At 35.2% G+C, this 17,672-nt stretch overlaps 1 long non-coding RNA gene across 3 annotated transcripts; it reads left to right on the top strand.

Moving 5' to 3' along the window:
* Positions 1 to 161: 161 nt before the first annotated feature.
* LOC113347528 lies at positions 162 to 3,481 on the top strand. 3 transcript variants are annotated; one of them, XR_003359014.1, is made up of 5 exons: positions 162 to 345; positions 633 to 757; positions 851 to 1,548; positions 1,649 to 2,405; positions 2,506 to 3,481. It is a non-coding gene; the product is annotated as an uncharacterized LOC113347528 (long non-coding RNA). The 3 variants fall into 3 exon arrangements; XR_003359015.1 differs by having other exon boundaries at positions 633 to 1,548; positions 1,649 to 1,729; XR_003359013.1 differs by having other exon boundaries at positions 633 to 1,548.
* Positions 3,482 to 17,672: the final 14,191 nt, after the last annotated feature.

Here is a 17,672-nt window from a genome sequence, read left to right as displayed (position 1 = left end):
GTTTAATTTGGCTATAGCTTAAATGTAGGTAAGCGAAATGAGTGTTCAATTGTACCTCATTATTGGTTAGCCTAATTACACGAAAACTCAGTTTTTATCTAAACACTTTAATATAAATATTGAGTTTCTGTTTTTCACTTACAAACTCTCGGAAACAATTCGGGTTTTCATTTCTCTTTCTTCGCTTTTTTTTTTCTCTCAATCCTGATATACTTTTCGTCCTTCTTTTGATTTTGATGGTAGTTTAGCTAATTCGTTATTTGAAATTAAAAGGGTTTGATCTATGATTATAGGTGGATCTATTGCATGCTTCAATTTTGAATTTCATCAACAAAATTACCAAGGGTAAATCATTCTTCTTTCAGGGTTTGGAGTGAAATTTTATTTTAATAATCATGAAATTTTTGATATTAAGTTGATATGTATATTATACATAAGTCAAATACAACATTATGACATAAATGTAGTTAAAGTTTCATGATTACTACTTCTTTTGTGATGTATTGGTGATTAATTTTGGATGAAATAGTTATTGTATCGGTGCATTGATTTTTGATTAAACCAAATTCATGTGTTGATGATTTTTGTAATGCGGGTGTGTTTGAATGTGATGTTATATATGTGTGTTGTAGGATAAAATGTCTTCGCATAATTTTTATTGTGCTATGGGTTTTGGAAATCCGGTTTCTTCGCAGGATAATGTTGAGCATAAATTTAAATGTTCAGAGGAACTAGACAGGCATAATATTATATCGAGGTAGTACAAGCAATGTTAGTCAGTTTTATGTCATTATTTGCAAGAATCCTCATGATTAATCAATTGTTCACAATTGTGGTTTTGGATCGACAGTTGAAATAAGATACACAAAACTTAACGACACGGCTCTACCGAGAGGTTATGGCTTACCACCAATACATTTCACTTCCCTAGTTTTGAAATAGACTTTACACCAAGGGATTTCAAAAAATATCATGAATTTTTATTGGCCAAGGAAGTCGTATACATTGCAACAAAAAGAGCAAAATATTTGGATGAACTTGCTCCCGCAACCATAGATTGTTTGCTCCCTTACATTGATGCGGATTTGAAAGAGAAAGGGAAACAAGAAGAGGGAAATGGTGAAGAAGTTGAACAATGAGAAGAACAAATAGAAGAGGAACAAGAAGGGAAACGACAACGTAAAGACTGCGATCACAAGTAGTTTCATCCTCTAACATAGATCTTTTGAGAAAGAAACTTCTCCAACGAATCCAAGGGATTGGGATTAGTATGATAAAATTGTTTCTTAAGAATAGAAAATGAAAACATAATCATATTGCGTGTCAGGAACAAATGGCAAGGTGGTTTTTGATGCGGGTTGTGGGGAATGTACTTTTCCCAACCAAGAACGATGTTGTTTTATAAACTTGGCTACCGATATTTAAGGATTTGAATATAATCCGTACTTACGATTGGAGTTCAACTATTTATGGTCATATGTTATGGAGCTTGAATATGGGAGTTCAGATCAAACCCGGTGATCTCCTTTTCTTTGTTGCCTATAAATGGTATTATATTTACACCCACTCGTATATTCACTTTGTTATCATTGTTGAACGTTTGAACGTTAGCCGTAAATAATATTTTAATCTTCCATGATTTTTGCAGTCCTGGTTTTGGGCGTATTTCCGATGCATATTCCCAATATATTAGAGATTTATCTGGATGATTTGGATCCTTTGTCGGCGGGTAAGTTATATGTTGATAACCAAAGAGACAAAGAAATAGGTAATAAACATGACACCGGTGCCCATTCCATAACAACGGTTCATAATCAAATTGACAACTACTCTATCTATCAAGTAACATGGATGTTATAGTTGGATAGTCGATGGGAAAATAAGGAAGATGTGGTACTTGCAAGAAAAATCTCTAAAACACGTAGAGTCTTTTTTGATCTGTCTGCATGCCAACAACCCCTTGTACTTTGGAGAACGGTGTCTCAGACAAATTGGTGAAATTACAGTAATACCGGTCAATCCACCTGATGTATTAGTAAACATCACTACCTAGTACTTGTACAACGATCCTAATCGTAATTTCTTGCATTTTAGTGAGGTGACTGCATTTGAATATATGGAGTGCTGGAGTCGAAGATTTGTTAGAAAGTACTCGAAAATAGTTGAACATGAAGGAAATAGATATATGTATAGTTCTCAAGATCCTAATGCCTATATTCATCTCCCACCACCCATTAGGGAATCCACATATACAAATAAGTTGTTACTGATAGATCATTGTTTCTTCTCTAGTGTACTAGATCCTACTATCAGATTTACCAACGAGAGTGGTAGGCCAGTCAAGAGACATATTGGAAATGAGTATTTGAGTGCAGTTCATAGACCCAGTTGTATTGGCAATTGAGGTACTCGTATAAGTATCACTTTTCTTATTAGTTCTTTTATCTTTGTAATGTAGCTTGGTGTTGTTAAAATGAGAAATTAATCTTTTTCTGGTCTTTGTAGGAAATGTGGTGTCAATTGGCTGAGGTACAACGATGGTACGCTGACGCTGCAAATCAAATCACATTGGACTATATAAAAGGGTTGTAACATCAACTCCGACCCGAAGAAGAACTTCCACGACATATATCTTTTTTCAAGAAATATGTGTTAGTATATACACGTGAGTCATCGTCTACCCGGGGCTACTCTCGTGACTCATGTGCATCATCAGGTTCTTGTTTAATTACCAAACATGATGATGACCCATTCTACCATCCTCAAAATGAGTCTCAATATCCCCATCTTCGTTTATATTGATGTAGCTTATAATGGTGAGATCCGAATTTTTTAAAGATATACAAGAAACCCTTTAGTCGCGATGAAGAATTTGGGACTGGTCCTAGTATAGATCCTCGTAGGGAATCAGTCATATAACAGATACTTTGATTCCTTTCAACTACGAAACAAGTTTCGCAAGTCTACTTCCTTAACTCATGTAGTTATATATAGTTTTCTAGGCATGAAATCAATCAAAGTTCAACACACCAACTAATAACGAATTATAAAGATAGTGTTATGCCACATTTACGAAGTTCAAAAGATAAACTTTATACTTCGTAATCCAATATACCAAAGTTGTATGAAACAAATTGACACTTTAGTCATAATGGAATGATCAAGTCACCATTACTAGAGATAGATAAATATGTTTCGTATGTAATGTTTTCAATCTAAACGAGTTGACAGAAATATGGATAGCAATGGAAACAAGTCAAGTATGTATTACTAACCTCGAACAAGAGGATAATATGTGTGTTTATGCCGATATATCTTCAGGTTTTTCAGAGTACACGAGATTGTCTCAACATTTCTAATGTTTCTAGTCTAACCTAACAGAGTTGACTCTAGTAATCCAATCAAGCAACTTCGAGTATTGAAGCTAAAATATGCCAACCAAACTTGACATACCAACGCTTGATAAGCTCAACCGATCAGTGCGCTAACAAGTTTACTTAAAGGGTAAATTTACATAGAGGCCAAGTTTATAGCTACTATATAAGGAGGTTTATATGGTGATGGAAAAATATGATTTTCTAAAGAGAGTTAGAGAATACACAATGTAGTTCTATAAGGTTTCGATGGTTCCGTACCACTTTATAGTTGGAATTTTAATGAGAAAAAATGAACCCTTCTATGGTATTGAAATACACACCTTTGGTACATCATTATGGTTTGACGGATAATAGTTCGTTAAAGAAGTATTCGTTACGAATATGTGCAAAATATCGTTTAGTGAAATGAAAATCACCTTATTCGTTGATGGTAGGAGATACATCGTTGATGGTGAAAGAGGCATCGTTTAGGAAGAGGCTTGTTGGTATATACCCTGAAGTTGAGAGAGTCTACATCAATGGTGTTGGTAGAGACATCTTTTAGAAGAATGTCACCTCGTTAAGTGAAGAGACAAGTATTATCTTGTTTTGTTAAAGACATTATTCAGAGTTATGGAACGTTTTGTTCACGAGAGTTATTTTAGGATTTATGATCAACACATTGTTAGATCATATTTTTTTTATTGATTCGACAATCATTGAGTGGGTAATTCGCTATTTAATATTCTATAGTAATAAAGAAGAAGTCGTAACCGTTTGTGGACAAAGGTATATTTCCGAACCACGTTAAATCTTGTATGTTTTACTTATTGCTTCATTTGTGTTTGCTTCTTGATTATCTTTCATTCTACGTCGATCCTAAGATTTAGTGTTTTGTGGGCTCAAGTTCGATTTCCCTTACAACATTATGTGAATCATTAAGATTATGTCCACCAGTTCGTCATGATAAAAATACCGTGTTGAAGGATGATATACTTCCAGATGGGAGCATAGTAAAAGCAAGTACTTAAGTGGTAGTTGCATTATATTCAACTGTAGGAATGCCATGGCATTGGGGAGAAGATTGTTTGGAGTTCAAGCCAGAGAGATGTATATATATATATATATATATATAGATGGAAAACTAGTTAAAGAACATGTCCAAAATCATTATATTCGGGACGAAGGACTTGTTTAGGTAAGAATATGTCCTTTACACTAATGAAGTCTTTTGTAGCAGTTGTTCTATACAACTTCCATGTTGAAGTGGTGTAAAGACATGATGCTTGTCCTAAACCAGCTATGATCAATTGCATTTGAATGGAATTGAGAGCATATCCCAAATGAATTTTACTTTACCTTTTTAGTTCCCAAAGTAACTCTCATCAACTAACACTATTACGATGTGACTACCACACCCTACATATGGAGAAAGGGCTGGAGGTTAAACGAAAAAGACATGTTTCATCACATGCTAACTAATTTTGGAAGGGTCGAAGTGAAAAAGCGTGGGCCTAACAACTTCACCCAATATTTCGCTTAGCAATCTGTATGGACTAACTCTAGTATACTTTCAAGAGAATCAACTAGACAGTCAGACTCAATCTTAAGAAAATCATATCAAAGAGTTATATCTCAATCTCTCAATTCAATCCGCAATCAAACAAATAATAATTTGCGAGCCCGATTGAATATAAGAGAGACCACTTGAACGGTACCAAAGACCAATGTTCAAGGATCAATCAATTTCAGTTAACAACTAAAGGTTGGATTTACCAATTGATCGATTCAACGCACAACCTGTGATATTTCAGTTATATAACAAAATATAATGCACAAAAGAAATAACACAGATACTAGAAGTTTTGTTAACGAGGAAACTGCAAATGCAGAAAACCCCCGGGACCTAGTCCATATTGAATACCACACTGTATTAAGCCGCTACATACACTAGCCAACTACAAACTAACTTCGACCTGGACTGTAGTTGAACCCCAATCAATCTCACACTGATTCAAGGTATAGTTGTGTTCTTTACGTCTCTGATACCAGCAGGATACTACACACTTGATTCCCTTAGCTGACCTCACCCATAACTAAGAGTTGATACGACCCAAAGTCGAAGACTTGATAAACAAATTCATCTCACACAAAAAAGTCTATAGGAATTGATAAATATGTCTCCCACATAAATACCTAAGAGTTTTTGTTTCTTCATTTAATAAATCAGGGTGAACAGGAACCAATTGATATACCAGACTTATATTCCCGAATAACAGCCTAGAAATATCAATCACCTCAAAATAATCTTAATCGACTAGCAAAACAAGATATTGTGGAATCACAAACGATGAGACGAAGGTGTTTGTGACTACTTTTACATCTTGCCTATCGGAGATATAAATCTCAAGCCAACCTTACGACTGCACTCAATCACGATAGAAACAGCAAGATCAGATCAGGCAACTACAGAGAAAATAGTTGGGTCTGGCTTCACAATCCCAATGAAGTCTTCAAGTCGTTAACCTACAGGGTTTCATGAAAAACCTAAGGTTAAAGGAGAATCGACTCTAGTTTGTGCAACTAGTATCACACAGGAGGTGTGGGGATTAGGTTTCCCAGTTGCTAGAGTTCTCCTTTATATAGTCTTCAAATCAGGGTTTGCAATCTAAGTTACCTTGGTAACAAAGCATTCAATATTCAAGCTAATATCTTTCAACCGTTAGATCGAACTTAGCTTGTTATACACAAATAAAGTGTAACTTCATTTAGGTTTGGGTAACCGTACCTAAACGTGTACACTTAGTTGGGTCAACAATAGTTAACCAATGGTTAGCCATATGAGCACTTTCTGAAAAAATGGGGGTCTAACAACCACACCCAATATTTCGCTCAGCAATCTGTATGGACTAACTCCAATATACTTTTAAGAGAATAAACTACACAGTCATAATCAATCTTAATAAAAGTATATCAAAGAGTTATATCTCACTTTCTCAATTCAATACTTATTCAAGCAAATAGAAAACTGCGAGTCTAATTGAATACAAGAGAAATCACTTGAACGATACCAAAGAACAATGTTCAAGGATAATCAATTTCAATAAACAACCAAAGGTTGGATTCCCAATTGATCAATTCAACGCACAACCTGTGATATTTCTAGTAGCAGTATCTGTGCAAACCTGTAACCTTGTGACAACCTGTCTATTCTTTGTCCAGTTATCATTGCTTTGCTGTCATTTTATAGCTGTCAAATTCTTATTGGTACAAAATATAGTCACAACATTTATGGTGTCTGAAAGGTCCCTTAAATACCGAGTCTTGTTTTCAAGAGTCTATAAGAAAGACAATTGATTGATCAATTGCAAACCCATGTTCATTGAATCTTCAGTAATGAAATAATTTGTTCTAATATGGTATCAGTTATCCAATCGATCCATACTTCCGCTGTTTTCAATTCATTAATGGAGTTTTAGTAATTCACATTCGTCAACAAATTAATTTCTTCAGTATTTCTTTTTTCAATTTCTTCTTTTCTTGCTTCAAATCAATGGCGGTTGCACCGTATGAATCAAGAATTTCTACAATTCCTCTCAATCAGATATCAAATATCATTCAATACAAGCTTAAAGATGATAATTTCTTAACCTGGAAGAGTTTAATTTTTCCTCTTTTAAAGAGATATAAAGTTTCAGGGTTCTTGGATAGATCTCTGCCTTGTCCGGCTAAATTTCTCACACAAGAAGATCTTGAACAAGGTAATATTAATCCTGCTTATACTGCTTGGTGTGATGATGATAATACGGTTTTTCTTTGGATACAATCCACTATTTCTGAGTTGGTAGTAACTTATGTTGTTGGTGCTGATTCTGCTAGAGAATTATGGACAAATATTGAATCAAGATTTGGCAGAACATCAATTACTCATGCTATACAATTGCGTACTAAATTACAATCTCTTATACTAGGTTCTGGTGCAATGTCTACATATTTGGGAGATGTTAAGATACTTTTTGATCAATTAGATGCATCTGGATCTGAGATTTCCAATGATGAACTTGTTGTTCTTATACTTACTGGAATTGGTCAAGATTACAACTCATTTAGTACTTCTATTAGGATATGTAATCCTCCTGTTACATTTGATGAGTTACACAATTTGTTGTTAAGTGAAGAAATTGTAGTCAAAGAAAGATCAAAGTCCTTACTGTCAGAAGCAAATAGCAAATCTTTTTCTGCTTATCAATATCAACAAGATTTTCTGGCTCAACAAGACCTCACTATGGATATTCTCATCCAAATTCTTTATACATACCAAGAAGCAGAGGTAACATTTCATTTGCACCTGCTTACAGAGGTTTTTCACCACAATACAGGAGTAATTTTCAGCTACCACCAAGAATGCACTCTACACAGTCTTATTTATATCCTCCTGTCTCTGCACCAAATACTAGTACTGCATTCACATCTGTACTTCCAACAGAACCACCTTGTTGTGTAATAAGAATGGTTATACAACACCTGCTTGTAGACACAGACTTAATTTTTCATATCAGAATGCTCATACACTCAATAATATGAGTGCCATGCTTGCAACTGCAAACATATTGGGAGAAAATCCCTAGTATGCTGATTCAGGTGCCAACAATCATTTAACTTCTGATGAAAATGAGTTACAAATCATGTATGCTTATGATGGCTCTGAGGAAATACATACAACCAATGGAGAAGGTATGAAAATTACTCATACTGGTTCTACTATTAAAACTACTTCAGCTCATAATTTTGCTCTGAATGATGTTCTAGTAGTACCATAAGCCTCAAATAATCTACTATGTGTTCACAAATTTACTAAAGATAACAAGTGCTCAGTCACCTTTGATTGTTCTGGATTCTTTGTGAAGGATCTCTTATCTGGGAAAGAATTTTGAGAGGCCCTCAATGTAATGGATTATACCCTTTCAACTTTCAACACTCAGTCCCCAAGGATTCTTCTTCAACATCATCTCCAACAGCATTGTCAGCATCTACATCAACACCTTCAGTAACTGCAAACATTTGGCATAGCAGACTTGCACATCCATCTTTCCAAACTTTACAACAAGTGTGTATACAATTTTCACTGAAAAATGTTCTCGACACACCTATATTCTGTCATGATTGTCAGCTTGGTAGGAGTCATAAGCTTCCATTTTTTGTTTCAACTTTTACTAGGACTAAACCAGTAGAACTTTTACATCTTGATTTGTGGGGACCAAGTCTTGTAGATTCTAATTCTGGTTTCAGATACTATGTGAATATCATTGACTAAGTACTGCTGGGTCTTTCCTTTGTATGAGAAATCATATTTTTAGAAGGTATTTTTTCAGTTTAAGCTCAAGTTGAAAATTTATTACAAAGCAGCATTCATGTTATAAGAACAGATGGTGGTGGAGAATTTTTGAACAATGAACTATCAACATTTCTATCTATGACTGGTATTTTTCATGAAATTTCTTGTCCACACACTCCAAAGCAGAATGGAGTTGCAGAATCCAAGCATAGACATTTAGTGGATGTTGGTAGAACTTTTCTTATACAATCTGGACTTAAAGATTCTTTTTGGGTTAAAGTCTTTCAGACAACTAATTATACTTTTAATAGATTACCAACTAAATATTTGTCTTTCAAGTCTCCATTTGAGGTGTTGTTCAGTAGAAAACCAGATTATACATTTTTGAGATCTTTTGGATGTCTTTGATTTCCCTGGCTCAGACCATATACTAAACACAAACTTGAAGCAAGAAGTATCTCTTGCATTTTTATAGGATACAACCCTCAACACAAGGGATATAAATGTCTTAATCCTAAGACCGGTAGAGTTTTTATTTCAAGGCATATGGTGTTTGATGAATCTACTTTTGCCTTGAGAGCTTCCACTTCACTAGCATCTAATATTGCAACTACTTCAATTGTTTCTCCTCCACATGCTCCTAGTGACTCATTTATGTCACCAACTACTGCAGAGGTATTGTCAACTGATGGTATTTCAGATACTGTCTCTTCTTGTATTATTCATTCTACTACTCCAGTTGTCCCAGATAATGTAGCTACATCAGTGCCTTATACTACTTCAGAGTATCCTCATCTATCTCAGTCAGTGTCTCCATCACCTGTAGCAGTTACTAATACTCATCAAATGATTACAAGAGGTAAAAACAAAATCTCAAAGAAGAAAGTGTTCTCTACTAAACATGCTCTCAGCTACTCAGATAGCTCTTGCTCCATCTACAACACCCACATGCTTTACTCAAGCCAACAAAATTCCACAATGGAGAATCTCAATGGTTGATGAAGTTAATGCTCACCAGAATGCTGGTACTTGGACCCTTGAAGCACCACATCCTTCTCAGAACTTAGTAGGCTGCAAGTGGGTCTTTAAGATTAAACAAAATCCAGATGGCACCATAAAAAGGTTCAAATCAAGACTAGTGGCCAAAAGGTATCATCAACAAGAAGGTTTGGATTACACTGAGACATTCAATCCAGTTGCAAAACCAACAAAAATAAGAATTTTACTCTCTTTAGCAGTACATTTTGACTGGCATATCTCCCAACTTGACATCAACAACGAATTTCTTCATGAGGATCTTCAAGAATAAGTTTTTATGGTTCAACCACTTGGTTTTGTTGATCCAGAAAGACCTCATCATGTTTGCAGGCTGCACAAGTACATCTATGGCCTTAAACAGGCACCCAGAGCATGGTATGAAAAACTTCACAATGTAATACTGTCTTATGATTTCAAATCTTCTGCAGATGATACTTCATTGTTTGTTCGGAAAGTAGGTACTAGAATTACTCTTATTATAGTTTATGTGGATGACATTCTCATCACTGGAAATGATCAAACCTACTGTAGTGAATTTATTAAAACTCTAGGCACTCATTTTCCTGCCAAAGAGTTAGGAGCTTTACATTATTTCTTGGGCCTTGAGGTTAAGAGAAATTCTGCTGGTATTTTCCTCTCCCAAACCAAGTATGCACTTGATCTCCTTGATAGAACAAATATGTCAGGTTCCAAGCCTTGTTCTTCACCAGTTCCAGTTGGATATAAACTCAGTGCTTCTGATGGAAAACTATTATCCAATCCCACTGAGTTCAGATCTTTAGTTGGTGCACTGCAATATCTCACATGGACAAGACCTGAGGTCAGCTATGCTGTTAATCAAGTCTGTCAGTATATGCAGGCTCCAACTGATGTGCATTTTATATCTGCCAAGAGAATTTTAAGGTACATTAAAGGTACAACAGACTATGGGATACTCTTCTCCAAAGGACTATTAGCTGTGCATGGATTTAGTGTTGCTGACTGGGCAGGTGACCCTGATACTAGAAGAAGCACTGGAGCATACTGCATTTTCTTTGGTTCTAATCCAATTTCTTGGTCAAGCAAGAGACAATCTACAGTTTCTAAAAGATCCACAGAAGCTGAGTATAGAAGTCTTTCCCAGTCTGATGCATAGGTTGTTTGGTTGTGTAAACTGTTGAAGGATTTGCACATTTTACTGCCATTTCCACCTAACATTTACTGTGAAAATATGAGTGCAATCTCCTTGTCCTCCAATCATGTTTTTCACAACAGGATGAAACATCTAGCAGTGGACTTCCATTTCATCAGAGAACTTATCCAAGCTAAAGCCTGTGATGTCAAGTATATTTCCACACTTCAGCAGGTTGCAGACATATTCACTAAGGGACTTGCAAGGCCAAGATTTTCTTTACTCAGAGACAAGTTGAAAGTTCTTCCTCCAGCACACCTTCAACTTGAGGGGGGATAGTAGCAGTATCTGTGCCAACCTGTAACCTTGTGACAACCTGTCTATTCTTTGTCCAGTCATCATTGCTTTGTTGTCATTTTATAGCTGTCAAATTCTTATTGGTTCAAAATGCAGTCACAACATTAAGGTGTCTGAAAGGTCTCTTAAATATCGAGTCTTATTTTCAAGAGTCTGTAAGAAAGACAATTGATTGATCAATTGCAAACGTATGTTCATTTAATCTTCAGTATGAAATAATATGTTCTACTAATTTCAATTATATAAAAAAATATAATGTGGAAAAGAAATAACACATACACCAGAAGTTTTGTTAACGAGGAAACTGCAAATGCATAAAAACCCCGGGACCTAGTCCATATTGAACACACACTGTACTAAGACGCTACACACACTAGCCTACTACAAACTAACTTCGGTCTGGACTGTAGTTGAACCCCAATCAATCTCACACTGATCCAAGGTACAGTTGCACTCCTTACTTCTATGATCCCAGCAGGATACTACGCACTTGATTCCCTTAGTTGATCTCACCCACATCTAAGAGTTGCTAAGACCCAAAGTCGAAGACTTTAATAAACAAATCTGTATCACACAGAAAAATCTACGGTAATAGATAAATCTGTCTCCCACAGAAATACCTACGATTTTTTGTTCCGTCTTTTGATAAATCAAGGTGAACATGAACCAATTGATAACCCATACTTATATTCCCGAAGAACAACCTAGAATTATCAATCACCTCAAAATAATCTTAATCGACTAGCGAAAGAAGATATTGCGGAATCACAAACGATGAGACGAAGATGTTTGTGACTTCTTTTATATCTTTCCTATCAGAGAAATCAATCTCAAGCCAGTATTACGATTGTACTTAGCACGATAGAAATAGCAAGATCAGATCACACAACTACAAAAAAAGTAGTATCGTTCTGGCTTCACAATCCCAATAAAGTCATCAAGTCGTTAACCAACAGGGTCTCGATAGAAAGTTAAAGGAGAATCGACTCTAGCTAATACAACTAGTATCACACATGAGGTGTAGGGATTAGGTTTACCAATTGCTAGAGTTCTCCTTTATATAGTATTTCAAATCAGGGTTTGCAATCAATGTTATCTTAGTAACAAAGCATTCAATATTCACCGTTAGATGAAAACCTGATTAGATTCAAGCTAATATCTTTCAACCGTTAGATCGAAACTTAGATTGTTACACACAAATGAAATGCACGTTTATTTAGGTTTGTGTAACCGTACCCAAACATGTACATTTAGTTGGTTCAACAGTAGTTAACCAAATGGTTATCCATATGACCACTTTCATATCAACCATATTCTTATTTACCTCAACTAGTTCAAATGACTCAAATGAACTAGTTAGAGAGTTGTTCAATTGCTTAGATCTTACAAAAGTATACAAGACACAATCGAAGCAAAAACGATTTGATTCACTTGAATCGATTCATGAACTTTATAGCTACAGTTTGAAAATATGCATTCCTTAGTTTATATAAGTTTAAGTTCATGAATAATCGTTTTTAGAAAATAACCAACTTAAGTACGCCTACTGGTACGCGGACTTAAGTACCCGGAATAAGTTTGTTTTCAGTTCACAAACTCCAGCAGAAATTCACGGGATGTGAACCTCCGACAGTACGCGTACTGGTACGCGGACTTTAGTTATGGTTTTCCTGAGCAGCAAAGTACGCATACTTTGGTTCAAGGAATAAGGACTTACACACGTATGAGTTACCACACAATGTTTATATCCAACCATGGTTATATATTCTAAACTCTCATTTCAATCATTGAAACATTCTTAGAGGACGTTATATAGTTGTTGTTCACAAACCATTTTTCGTCAAAGAAATTTTCAAGTAATTGAAACTTAGTATGAATTTCGTCACTAGTAAAGATGAACTTGTCCAAAGAGAAAGCTTACCAACATATATTTCGAGAAATAGATAACCGAGATAAACTCGGCTCGAAATAGAAAATGTGTATAATCAGTCTATATAGCAATACGACTTTTGTCTTAAGATAGGAGATAGAGTAGATACACTTTTGAGTGATAGATAAGTTCAAGTCTCCATATACCTTTTAGTCGATGAAGTTCCACTAGTTCCTTGAGTAGTTCTTCGTCTTTGTATGATGATCGCCATGGAGTCTAGAGCTCAACTATACTTTCTATCCTAGTCCGAGACTTAGCTATAAGTAGACTAGAAATCAAGACTTATAGTTTTGGAAACTAAACTTGACAACAAGCTTGAGATAGCAACGCTTGCGAGTTCGACCAAGCAGTGCTCTAATAATCTCCCCCTTTGTCAATTTTAGTTGAAAAAACTAACAATACATATGTAATACAAAATAAATATAAACTTTTGTAGCTTCTCTTCCACATGCCTGATCTTCTTGGTTCTTCAACATTACTCGAAATCTTCGTCACTTCCAAGTACTCCAATGATTCCAAAGGTTGTAAGTTTAGCATCATCGCTGTTGAAAATCCTTAGCTATAAGAATGAGAAAACAAGAATTCTCAATCATTGTTACACAGTCTCATAGTATTATTACACAACATCAAAGTTCAATTATATCACAACTTCGACAATAATACTATGGTGATATGTATCACTCCCCCTTAGTCAATATTCCATATCACATGGAAACCACTCCCCCTTACATAATGATCCGAAAACCATATGTATTTGTAGTGCGAACTACACATTAATTCTCCCCCTTTTTGTCAATAAAATTGGCAAAGGTACGAAACCTAGTGGGATCCTAATGAAATTTCCATAGAGACATTTCATGACCAAAAGAAAGCACATATCAACTTTTTAGATGCAATTTTATATCCGAAGCTAAATGCTTTCATCAAGGAGTTTATAAAGATACAAGATAACCCCTATAATATTCCACAGCCGCACTCCCCACAAAGATTTGGCAATTAAGCACAAGTTCAATACTCTCCCCCATAAAATGTCATTCCCGAATGAACAACAAGAGCGACCTTACTTTCACAAGAAAAAAAGGATTTCTTTGGACATAAAAAATCACATACGAATATGAATTTGAATCAAAAAATATTCAATTGAATTATCCACAAGAGAATTCATGATTAATCCAATCGAAATGCACAATTAAATTAACCACAAGAAAACTCATGATTAATTCAATCGGAATTACACAACCAAATGAACCACAACATGATCAATTCAATTGGCCATGCTCGACATAAGATAACCTTACGGTGAAACACAGTACATACACAAAGATGTGGATCGGAGATCGATCACTACTGCAGAATAGACAAGGATTCATTATATTTTCCATCACTATTTGCACAATGACATACAATAGACATAATCCTTGTAAACAAAAGTTCATCCTATTTTCTATCAATATTTGCATAATAACATATAATAGGCTTAAAACTTTTGTAATGTCAAAAGTTCATTCATTCCTTCATCAATACATGCATATCGACATATGAAAGACTTAACTTTTGACAAGGTATGGGACAATCATAGTTTAGGGACGTAAACACACATATCCCATAACAAATTGCAATATATAAAACCATAAAGATTAATACTGCAAAAATCATCTTCCAAACAAATTTTTATAATTTAAACAAATAAACCTAAAAAACAATGAAGATGAAAACGTTGGACATAGATACGTGTAATCACAATAATGGCTATTCCAAACTCTAGTTATTCTTCCTAAAACACAAGAATAAAATTCTCATAAGAAGATTTCCTAGAAAGAATCAAAACAACTCTTAGAGAACATGATTCGGAAAACACATTAAACATAGCCAGCAACCAAAGATTGAACATGGACAAGTTCATCAGTTACTTTTTCTGAAAATCAAGATTCCTTATTGCAATTCCAAGTTGTTCATGTACGAACTCAAAATATCGAAGAAGATTTCCGACCAGTTGTGATGACATCTGACTGGTAGTTTGTTTTCATGATCAACAACATGATAGCAGGTTATGAAAACAGGGTTCTCGTGAAACTCGATAGGCTTGCTCTTCTCAACATTATCTTCCTTGTTGCATCCATCCATTGTGCACACAGAAATCAGGTGAAACTTTTTACGTTACGGAACGTGTATGTTTATATATATGAGTGTTTCTTAGGAAACCCTAGGGATACTCGTATACGTTCCGTGTGGGTCAGGTGTACGTGCACTTATGATTACAACCTTGGTACGAGACCAAAAGAATAATGGAGCTAAATTTAGAAGAGGTCTTGAAAAACTCAAGAATCATTCTAAACAAAGGATGACTTTCTTAGTTCAAGAGAACATAAGAGAATTGTTGAAAATGAAGGAAATCAACAAGAAATTATTCTCAAGAGTGAATGATCAAAAGAAACATTACATCACATAAAGTACTGGAGCAAGGCTCGACAGTTTAATGATCATTTTTTCGTAAACAAAGAATAACAACAACTATTTTCTCAAGACATACAGGTTTCTTGAGAATTATAAGCATCCTTCCATATTACAAGAAGGATGCTACATTGAGTATTCATGTTGTATTTTGATGAGATTTTTTCTCATCAAGAATATTGACTTCTTCTCTCTTTCCTTCTTAAAGATTTTCAGAAAAAATCATTAGGATTAGTAGAAAGAGATTTAACCAGAGGGGAACAAGGAATACCTGAACCTGCTGCTTTCCTTGCCTTTTTGATGCTCCGTTTGAGTCTGTTTATGCTGATCTTGAGCTCCGAGATTCGATTATTGATATGAATGAAATCTGGAGCAGACACTTCGGGTTCACTGTCTTCTTTAGAAGGAGATAAGGAATTTGGCTTTTATTTCTTACTCATTTGTCTTTTTCTCTTCTCAGAGTAATTTAAAGAGTCAGTTGTCCACCTAACATTCTTCCTTCTACAATTGTAGGCATTTTTTGTCTCAAAATCATAATCTAGAAATGACTCATCACAACATTTCTCTTGATTGCAGACACTGCCTTTTACTCCAGCAATATGAGAGACAGGTTTAATTACTTCTTTAGACATCCATGCAAGAATGTTATGAAGTTTCTCATTCCTCAGTCGAAAACGACATCTTCGTTCAAGATGTCCTTTAGTTCCGCAATAATAGTAGTTACATGATTTTTTCTTGACTGTTCTCGTGCGAGTTAATTTTGAAGGAGTACAATCCTTGTTCCTAAGATTGTCGGCTGCTTGAAAAGTTTTTTCACATGAAAAGTTTTCATTAGCATGAACAAAATTAATCTTACCAGTACTTGGAGTGTCTATTCCCTTATATCCCAGACCACGTGTATCATGATGTTCTTTACATGCTTCAAGCATAGAAGATAATTTTGTAGAGCTAGAATTAAATCTTTTCAGATTTTCTTCCAGTGATTTTACCTTATTAAGAGCAGCAACGAGATCAGTCTCCAATAATTTTTCTATGGCGAGGAGACTGAGTTCTCTGCCATTAAAACATTTTTGTTGAGAGTCATATCTTGCTTCAGATTCCGCAAGTCTTTCTTTCAACACAAAGAGATTTTGAAGGAGTTTGTTACACTTGGACCTTTTTGAGCGCAAGTCTTATTCTCGATCTTTAACGGTAGATTGTAAAAGTTTATATCCACAATCATAACCTTTAAAGAGTTTTCTCATCTTTCTGTTTTCTTGACAGAGAGGTGCCAAATATTTTCTCAAGCAAGCAGTTGACTTATTTTCTTTCAAATCATGGTCAAACAGCTTGATATATTGAGATACTTCCTAATCAATAGTTTGTCCTTCATATGAATCACTCTCATCTGAAAGATCATCCAATTTTTCATCAAGACACTTTTCCCAGTTGAAGTCAGATTCAGACACAGAGGCATAAACAGAAGATTTCTTAGATGTCTAAGGATTTTGAAACATCTAAGGGGAACTCTGATCTGGGGTTGCGTTATCAGAGAGATTACTGTCCATATAGTCAGATCGCTAGGAACACATAATTATAAGGTCTTTAAACGTGTTTGCCTGCTCTGATACAAATTGAAAAAGCGGGGGTCTAACAACCACACCCCATATTTCGCTCAACAATCTGTATGGACTAACTCCAATATACTTTTAAGAGAATCAACTAGACAGTCAGACTCAATCTTAATAAAAGTATATCAAAGAGTTCTATCTCACTTTCTTGATTCAATACTTACTCAAGCAAATAGAAATCCGCGAGTCTAATTGAATACAAGAGAAATCACTTGAACGGTACAAAAGACAACGTTCAAGGATCGATCAATTTCAATCAACAACCAAAAGTTGGATTTCCCAATTGATTGATTCAACGCACAACCTGTGATATTTCAATTATATAACAAAATATAATACGAAAAAGAAATAACACGGACACCAGAAGTTTTGTTAACGAGGAAACCGCAAATGCATAAAAACCCGGGACCTAGTCCAGATTGAACACACACTGTATTAAGCCGCTATAGACACTAGCCTACTACAAGCTAACTTCGGTCTGGAC

This window comes from Papaver somniferum, chromosome 2 (assembly GCF_003573695.1).
Source record: "Papaver somniferum cultivar HN1 chromosome 2, ASM357369v1, whole genome shotgun sequence".
NCBI classification, from domain to species: domain Eukaryota; kingdom Viridiplantae; phylum Streptophyta; class Magnoliopsida; order Ranunculales; family Papaveraceae; genus Papaver; species Papaver somniferum.
The sequence above is the reverse complement of the archived record's forward strand: the minus strand, read 5'-3'. Positions and strand labels throughout refer to the sequence as shown.